Here is a 9,768-nt window from a genome sequence, read left to right as displayed (position 1 = left end):
GAGATACAGGAAGCTGGACTAGATGGGCATATGGCCTGATCCAGTCAGGCTGTTCTTATGTTCTTATGGCTGGCACTGAGTATTTTGGGGGCGGGGAAGGTGGGGAGTGGGTGGAATGGGGCAGGGGGAGGAAGCAGGGGAGGAACTGACCTGGGAGGGGGGTGAGACTGGCAGAGCTCTGCCCTGCCATATCCTATCCTCTCTGTTGGGCTGCAAAGCCCAACACAGAGGCTCTGAAGTCTGCACTGGCAAAATAGCTGGCGCAGACTTGAGAAGCCTCATTGTAGGACCTGGGACTTTCCCCAGGGGAAGGGGACAAAAGCCCCCTTCCCCCAAGGAGACCTCCGGCAGTCTTGGTGGTGCCAGTGGGTGCAACGGTAGCCATTTTGGAGCTGCCGGGGATAGAATTGGGCTGTTAGTGTCCTCTGCCCTCTGTCTTCTTCAAACCCACTTCATTTGATGTTCCACACAATTTGCAGTTCACCTTGGCTGCAGAGTGAACATGCTGCAATTAGGTTTAAAAGCAAAGCAATATCTATCTTGATGGGCCTTGCCTGAATGAGCGCCAGCTTTTATTCTTGCCGTCCTGCAGAAAGTGCTTTTATTGCTCTTCAGTAGCCAATGGATGTCTGCATTTCTGCTTTAGGGCCCAAACCTATCCAACTTTCCAGCACCGGTGCAGCCACAATGCAGCCTGGAGGTAAGGAAACAGATGTTACCTTACGTTGAGGAGGCTTCTGTGACTGCCTCCCCATCAAAGGATGCAGCGCACACCCCACTGGCACAACTGCCCTGGAAAATTGGATAGGATTGGGCCTTCAGCCTTTTGTGGATTGCATGGTGAGATGCTTTGAATGCAAGCTCACAGTCAACAGGTCTATTAGTTCTTATATTTTGCATTCTTTCCTTAGTCAGTGCCACAAAATGAGTCTGTAGTATAGCTAACGCATCACGGTGTTGTGAATCTGTAAGAATGTTGAATAAGGTATTGATAGTATTAAAAAAATTTCTAATTCATTTTGAATTTTAAATGAATTTCAAATGCAGTGTTCTTGGCCATGATGGTGCAGGAGATGTTAGATGTGTTTGGCACAGTTCTATAACCTGAGCTATGTATGTATCTATGTGTGTAACTATGCCTGGCTAGTGTAATGGAGAGTGGTGGACACAGGCTGAGGACCTGGATTCCAAACCAGTGGAGCCATGGAGCTTGTTGGCAGTCTTGGGCCTGTCACGATCTTTCAGCCTAATCTGTCACCACAGGATTGTTGTAGGGATAAAATGGGATAATCGCTGTTTATGCCAGCCTTAACTCCCTCTGAATTAAAAACTGAACCAAAGGGGAAAAATACATAGATAGATAATTGGTTCGCAAACTTCCTGGGAGATTTACCTCCCATGGTAAGTCTTTGCGGGGGGGGAGGGGCAGCAAAGCGATCCCCAGGATCGTGCCCCTGCGGGGGAGGGAGGGGGGCTATTTTTCAACCAGGAAATTCCACTTCTGGTTTAATCGCGCTTGGAACTTTCACTGTTTAAAAGCCGCAGAGAGCCCTGCAAGTGCTCTGCAGGGCTCCCCACACCCCCTGGACCCTGGGAGCACATATAGTTTGTTGAAAAATAGCCCCCCTCCCCCCACAGGGGCAAGATCCTGGGGATCGCTTTGCTGCTTTCCCCCCGCCCGCACCCCTTAAAGGGAACGGGGCATCTTTACACAAGCTGGTGTGTCGCGACCCACCAGTTTGAGAACCACTGAGACAGATAATTATCCAAAATGTTTGGGTTGATTCACACTGTCATGCCAGACCTGTGAGAATCTTTTTAAAGTGTGAAGGTATAGCTCATACCATAAGCTAGTAAGTCCCAGGTTCAGATCTCACTTTGGGCATGGACTCACTAAGAACCAAACTAGATGTGCACATAAATGTCTTTGAATGTTTGATTATTTGGCAAAGGTAGGGGGGCTTTAGCACTTAGCCCCTGCTGTGATTTCTAGCCCAGTTGTATACACATCTCTGCATGCTATTAATTGTAGAAAAAATATATTGGTTTTCAGTAGAAGCTTCTTCTTTTTTTTAATGATAGAGATTGCAGCAGCACTGGGCTACAAGCCATGGCAAGCAAAGTGCCCCCCCCCCCCGCATTTAATTCTCTATCAGGCATTTTATTCTCTGTATATTTGGCCATCTGCTAGGTGGTGCATTTATTTTATTGGATGTATTTTGCTTTTTCACTTTATATTTTAATCTGTGTATACAACTATTATATTGCCTTTTTATATTTATTACTGATATTGATATTTATTACTGATATTGCTAGCCGCCTTGAATATCAGCAGGGAAAGGCAAGGTAGACATATTTTAGCTCAACAAATAAATGTTGCATGGGCCCCATGCATTATTTGTTTGAATATTGGCCATAGACAAACCAGGACTGGTCAGCCCGTGCCTGTAATTCATTCATTTCATTTCTGCTGGATGATCGCTGCCTACCACACAGTGTTTTTGTAAAGATTACTGAGATAGTGTATTTGAAGCCCTATGGATTCTAAAATACTGTAAAAGTGCTAGGTTGCGTTCCTGCAAAAGGTTCATTATGTGAGAAGAGGTGAATGGTTGGCAACCTTCAGTCTCGAAAGACTATGGTATAAGCCTACAGCACCCGGTATTCCCAAGCGGTCTCCCATCCAAGTACTAACCAGGCCTGACCCTGCTTAGCTTCCAAAATCAGAAGAGATCAGGCATGTCCAGGGTAACAGTTGGGCCACCTAAATCCATGCTCTTGGATACACAAGACATTTTCATCTGGGTGTTAATCTCCAGATCCATTGTACCCTAGTTCTGCATCAATTGTATTTTCTTAAGAGTGAAACTGGGGGCAATATATATTTTTTTAACCACTCTTTGATTAAAGATCAGTAAGGCCGCCAGGAGAGGGAATGCCACATAAAATTGCTTTGAGGTCCACATCCAGTGCAGAATGTCAGTTGGCGTCTGCTCCATGTCCTCCCCAACACTGCTTCATTGACAGTGCCACTGTATTCCCCAGAATTAAAAAAAAGATACATTTTGAAACTAATAAATGTTTCCCCCCCCCCGAAGCTGTTTTTACAGTCACGCTAATGTCTGCATTGTACGCACCACCAATTCCCCCCCCCCCCCAGTTTTTCTCCTCCAATGATTTAACTCTTCGTCTCTGAAGGGCATTTGACTGGCAGCCCCCTGCCAAAGAGAGAAAACAAATTTCAAAGAAAAACTGTTTTCCCTTCTCTCACCAGACATTTGTTGCTTCAGGTGTTGCAGGAAAAGCAAACCTCTCCACTGGGCTTGTTCTTAATAAGGGTTATTATTAAAATCCCCAAAGCAGATCTGATATTGCCCTTCCAAACAGACCAAGAAGCTCCCTTCATTTATTGATGCACTCTCCATGAAGGGATTACATTTCACTCTGTTTGAAGGACCTGAGAGCCCTTATTATTTTGTTTGCAGAAACACTGTGGTGCACATGAAAGGGAGGGGAAAAAAAAAAAAACTGGTGGGTCCCCGGTTGCTAGCTGTTGATTGCCTTTTCTGAAAACATCCACTTGAAAAGCTTCTTAGATTATTGAATGTTGATGTAGAATGCCTGAATCATTGTGTTGCTCCCTTCTTTCTTTGGGAGGAAAAGTTCTGCGTCTGTCTTGTTCAGCTGACATTCAGGCTAGTGATAATGCCACACTAGGGTCATTCAGTGTTTCTCCTGCAAGATGCTCTGCTGTTACGTGTTGCGATTGTGTCTGTCTGTGTTCATTCCTGGGACGCTTATCAATGCATTGTTGTTCCCCTTCATCTCCCCCTACCATTTCCTTCCTCCCCCCATGACACAAATCAGCCTCACAAGCAGGAAACACAGTAGCAGCACCACACCTCTCTGCATCTTACATTATAGCAGTGAAATGGGCATAGAGATTCCCAAAAACTCAGGGTGTGTAAAGTACAAGTAAAGTGCTTGATTTCACTGACCCTACTTACCTCTCTTATTTCAGGGACGTGCGGTGTGAGTGTGGGAGATGAGACAGAATCACCCCATCATAGTTCATGGAAAAGCACTGCAGCAGCTCTGCCTGCTTACGCCTGAGGAGGCTCTCCTTACACCTGCTTTCTCAGGTGTAAGGGAAACCTTCTCAGGTGTAAGCAGGCAGGGCAGCTGTTGTGCTTTCCCATGGACTACAATGGGGTGGTTCTGCCTCACTTGCCACACCCACACCACTAGCCCCTGTCTCATACTGAAGCGTTTTGAAAGTGCTTCACCATGCCAAAAGTTCAAGCCCAACATTCTGAAAGAAGCCCATGGATTTGGAGTACGACATTTAGCAGTTGCGTGTCAGTTGTCAGATACTGTCAGATGATCGCCATTGTCACCACTGTTATATTCACCTCAAGGCTAGATTTTGGAGGAAGTGCCTAAAATTACAGGACCTTCTTCAATAAATGACAAAAAGATGAATTCTTGTGTACATCTCTAACGGATGCAGTTGAAGGGATAAGCAAATATTTGGAGAGAGCTTCATGTTACATGAAGCCAATCAGGTGCCACTCATGTGCCATTCACATGCCAATCAGATGAGTAGCAAAGCATTCCTACCGACCCCAAAGGCAGCCAGCTAGCTCTAGACTACTCACCCAGGTGGGTAATTGAGATTACTTAAAAGGCACACTGTGTCAGCTGTGAAGACACAGCAACCTAACAGCTGCCCAGAGCCTACCCCTTGAGTGAGAAGTGGCCAATAGGGTGTTCCCATTTGCCTCCTCTGCCCAACGTGCACAGAAGGGACAGAGCAAAAACACCCCTACCTTCAAAATGGTGGTGAAAGGGCAGTATTTTTATGTCTTGAGTTGCCGGAAAAGCAAGAAAATAGGTAGGCCTGGGCACAATGTAATTTCACAGTTTGTGGCATTCCACCATATGACGTATGAACCAGTTTTCATATTGCTTAGTGTACTTTCTTCAGTCTCTCTTGAGTGAACAGGATAAGAGAATCAGCAAACTGGTTGGTTGGCAACCTTCAGTCTCAAAAGACTATGGTATAAGCCTACAGCACCCGGTATTCCCAGGCGGTCTCCCATCCAAGTATTAACCAGGCCTGACCCTGCTTAGCTTCCAAGATCAGACGAGATTGGGCATGTGCAGGGTAATAGTTGCTGCCTAGCAACAATCTATTTTGTGCAGACCTAGAGTGTTCCTTGCTGATGAGAAGCAACTGGTTCCGAACTTCCAGGAACATTGCTGTTCCCCCTCCAACTGGAGTTGTACAGCATGGACAATCAGTGCCCCCATTTTCTTTTTTCTGTTTTCCTCCCACAAGGAACACCTTGAAAGTCAGGTCCAGAGCAAGGGCGTGCATGACTGAGAATAAGATTGGTGACTCACTGACACCAGTCTCAGGGCCCAATCCTCAGTGCCAGAGCTGAGCTCCAGTGCTGGTGCTGGGCCCAGTGCTGCCGAGGGAAGAGCTTCGGGCAGTGGTAAGGTCTGTTTGGGCAGGGAGGAGGGTGGGGCAGGGGGAGGAACAAGGCCCAGAAGGGGTTGGGACCAACAGAGCCCTGCTCCGCCATATCCTATTCTCCTTGTCAGGCTTCAAAGCCCGGCATGGAGGTTCTCAAGTCTGGCCCTGCAAAATAAACCATTGTGGGGTTTGGGGCTTTCCCAGAGGAGACCTCTGGTGGTCCTGGTGGTGAGCTGGATGGAGCAGGAGCCATTTTGGTCCCACTGCGCCCAGCGACACCACCAGGAATAGGATTGGGCTGTCATTCAGGTAAGTAGCTGTGAAGATGCTCCTAGCTTTAGACTTCACACTACAAAACATGAACTGATTCAATCCAGGGCACTGAGGCACAGTGCCAAACAAGGCAGGCGGAGGAACAACATAGATTTGCCTTGACTGAAACTATTTGGCAAAATGGTGAAAATTCTTCTGTGGAAATGGAAATAGTTAATATGATGGAAGTAAAACAACTTTTTAAAAAATGGATATGAAAAAGAAGGGAGTTTGAAAATGGATAAGTGAGATAATCTATATTTTAGTCTGGTCCCCATAATCACTGCAGTTTAGCCTTAGATTTGCACATTTCCTTTCTCTTCCATATGGTAGAGGAGGAGAATGAATGCTTTTACTTTCATTTTAGCACAAAGCACAGTTTTGCGTTACCTACAAACTCAGGAAACTCTGCTTGCTTTGAACTCCGGCATACTAGGGGAGGGGCAGGAGGTGTGGTCTGGAAGTTGGGTTGCTTCTGAAGCAGGATCAGCTTTGGTCTCACCTTGGATGGGTGACTAGAAGCCTCTGATGGAGCTTTACAGAGGAACGTGGAGGAGTGTGTTGTGTGGAGAAATCAGCTGGCAAGAAATGGATAACATCTTGAGAACCAGCCTGGGACGTGATTTGCAACGGTCTGCTATCTGGCTTATCAATAAGCTAGATTTAAAACAAACCAGAATTCCTCATGTTCATAAGAAACAGGAAAATGCAGTTTCATCAAAAGTTTTCGCTCCATGTTTCCATGTGCATGGTGGAGGAGTGGAGAGGAAATGCACATGCTTGACCTTCCCTGTGACTGCTTCTTGTAGCACAAAACTATGTTTTGGCCTTGTGTCTGATTGGGGGCGGTATATTCGCATTCTATCTACCCATGTCCCTGCTAATGAGTTGTAAGAGCTACCCCATGCATTGCCTTTTTGTTAATAAGACTTTGCTCATTTGTACTCACAACAGCAGAGAAACTCTTAACTTTCCCGTGTTGGGGCCTTTAGATAAGAGGGAAGTCAAGCCAAAGAAGATGTAAAGGAGAAAGAAGAGCAGTAGGGGTTCCCTTCTCCTCACTGGTCTCTCTCTGCAAAAGCCTGACTGACTCTGCCTTAGAAATGTCACTTTTATTAACTTCTAACTCATCACACCTTCCTGCACACGAGCTTTGCCCAGTGAAGCGGGATGTACCCTTTGCTTGACTCCTCCATCCTCTGTTTTAGCAAACTGAATGCAACACAAAAAGTTCACAGGGGAAGCAGTTGGGGAGATGGTGTTGGTGGATGGGGTCAGAGAGAGCTTTTAACTCATCTTAACACGATGGTCCTTCCCCATTTGGACTTTTATCTGCCCAGCTAGGCTTTTTCCTTGTTCATTCAACCATTTCAAGGGGGAGAAAAGCAACACCACACATTAAACGGGCGTGTAAAGAGATTGCACAGCTGCCATGACACCCATCGCTTTGCTGGAGTTTTCTCCATACATGCAGACCATTTAACTTTTTTGCTTTATAAGAGCATGTGTTACATTCTTAGTGTACATTCTGTGTACATTCTTAGACAAGTGACTCAGTTTGGAATGTTCTTCTCCTTTATATTTGTGTAAAGCAACAGTGTCATCATGGAAGCTGCCAGAGTTACATGCATGTAAACTAGAATTGGTCCAGGCCAACTTGTGGATGGATTCAGATGATTAGCACTCATGCATCTAGCAGTAGTACAAGTATATACGTTGTATATGTGTGAAAGCATTTGCAGATGGATAGGCATGGGGCAGACGGAGAGAAGGCATGAATCCCAGTTGCTGAAAGAGCCTGGCAGATGCTCTCTTGTCCTGATCCTCTTGCACAGGGGTTTCCAAACTATGGCCCGTGGTGTGCCATGAAAACCCTCTTGGGTATTGCATGGTGGTGGCAAAGCCTAACTATTCTGCTCTGCTGCCTCCCATCTTCGCTGCATCCACTGCTTATCGCTGCAGAAGGCTCTGTGCCCCAATTTTCTGGAGGAAGATGCTCTGTGCTTTGATTTACTGGAGGAACTGTGAGTTTCTATAAAGACAGAGTTTGAAGATGGAACTGGCAGGGTGAAAATGTAAGGCTTTGCCTCTACTGCTCCTGAGCAGTTTTTCTTGGTGCACCGAATCCAGCCCATGGGCTGTAATTTTGAGGCCCCTGTTCTTGCACGTAGTTTATTCATTGTGGCAAATGGGGTTATCCATCTCACTGAAAATAATGCATGGAAAATAATGTGGATTCATAGAATCTGCAAGTGGGTGACATCCATTTAAGAACATATAAGAACATAAGAAGAGCCCCGCTGGATCAGGTCGAAGGCCCATCTAGTCCAGCTTCCTGTATCTCACAGTGGCCCACCAAATGCCCAGGGATCACACAAGACAACAGACACAATCTGCGTCCCGGTGCCCACCCCTGCATCTGGCAATCAGAGGCAGCCTGCCTCTAAAACCAAGAGCTTGCACATACCTACTATGACTTGTAACCCGTAATGAACTTTTCCTCCAGAAATTTGTCCAATTCCCTCTTAAAGGCATCTAGGCAAGATGCCATCACTACATCCTGTGGCAAAGAGTTCCACAACTAATTACATGCTGGGTAAAGAAATATTTTCTTCTGTCTGTCCTAATTCTCCCAACACTCAACTTTAGTGGATGTCCCCTGGTTCTGGTGTTATGTGGGAGGGAAAAGAACGTCTCTCTATCTACTCTGTCCATAACCTGCATGATTTTAAATGTCTCAATCATGTCCCCTCTGAGGCGCCTCTTTTCTAGACTGAAGAGGCCCAAACGCTATAGCCTTTCCTCATAGGGAAGGTGCCCCGAGCCCAGTAATCATTTGGTCACTCTCTTTTGCACCTTTTCCATCTCTATATCCTTTTTGAGATGCAGCGACCAGAACTGGACACAATACTCCAGGTGTGGCCTTACCATCGATATGTACAACGGCATTACAATAGTAACTGTCTTATTCTCAATGCCTTTCCTAACAATTCACTGCATGATCCATTTCCACTGCATCACCTTCAGTAGGAAAAACATTTGAGTGCACATTCAAATGCATATCTTTGCGCACTTGCTGCCACTGCTACTACTGACTTCTAACCACGTAAGACTAGAACCTGATCAGGATGAAAGGCTTGCTGTGTAGTGCTATTAGGCAACAAGAAGACCACTACCGCAGGGCAAGACAGGAAGCAAGCACCTTGTTCTCTCTTTCCCTTCCTCCTACCCCACTAAGAGCAATGTGAGAATTTAATTGCCTTTAGTAATGTTGTTAGACAAATCTAACTAGATACATGTTACTGCAGTGGTTCCCAAACATTTTAGCACCAACAACCCACTTTTTAAAATAACACTCTTTCGAGACCCATCTAGCTTTATGAGACTTGAAAAAAAGTTTCATTTACCAGTAGCTCAAGCCTCTGTAGTTATTCTTTTTACTACGTATAATGGGGGACAATGAGGTGACACCGCCTTCTGAAGCATTTCTTGAGCTCCGTATTCATCAGATTAGGACCATTCTTGTGGCCTTGCACTCCCCTTGACCTGCCCTTCAAAGTGGACCAAGGTATGGTTGCTTACTCATGAGTAAACGTTCACATGCTGCTCATTTCTGTTTCCATAGGACTCAGTACATTTTCCTTGTCAGCCAGCAGCTTGACAAATCAGGTTGCAACCCACTGGTGGATCCCAACCCACAGTTTGGAAACCATCATGTTACTGTGATTCCGTGAGCTTAAGTTTGTGTGATGGTATGATCTTTTCACTTAATTGCTCTCTGTGTAATGCTGCCTTTGGACTGAAAGCATAAGCTCCCACCATATATAAGTACAGTTTGGCCTGTGAAAATAGGTAAGGTTTGCTTTCTTACAAATTCAATTCACGATTTACATGAACTCCCATAAAATCTAGCATAAAGTTTCCCAACAGTGGTCAAAGTTCAAATAATTACACCATTTCAGGAGCACTGTAGT

General features: G+C 45.5%; 1 pseudogene; it reads right to left on the bottom strand.

Moving 5' to 3' along the window:
• Positions 1 to 5,065: 5,065 nt before the first annotated feature.
• On the bottom strand, positions 5,066 to 5,182 carry LOC136646993 (5S ribosomal RNA; annotated as a pseudogene).
• Between the last annotated feature and the right edge of the window lie 4,586 nt (positions 5,183 to 9,768).

Source organism: Tiliqua scincoides, chromosome 3 (assembly GCF_035046505.1).
Source record: "Tiliqua scincoides isolate rTilSci1 chromosome 3, rTilSci1.hap2, whole genome shotgun sequence".
Lineage (NCBI taxonomy): Eukaryota > Metazoa > Chordata > Lepidosauria > Squamata > Scincidae > Tiliqua > Tiliqua scincoides.
Note: the sequence above shows the minus strand (reverse complement) of the source record. Positions and strands in the feature narration are given on the sequence as shown.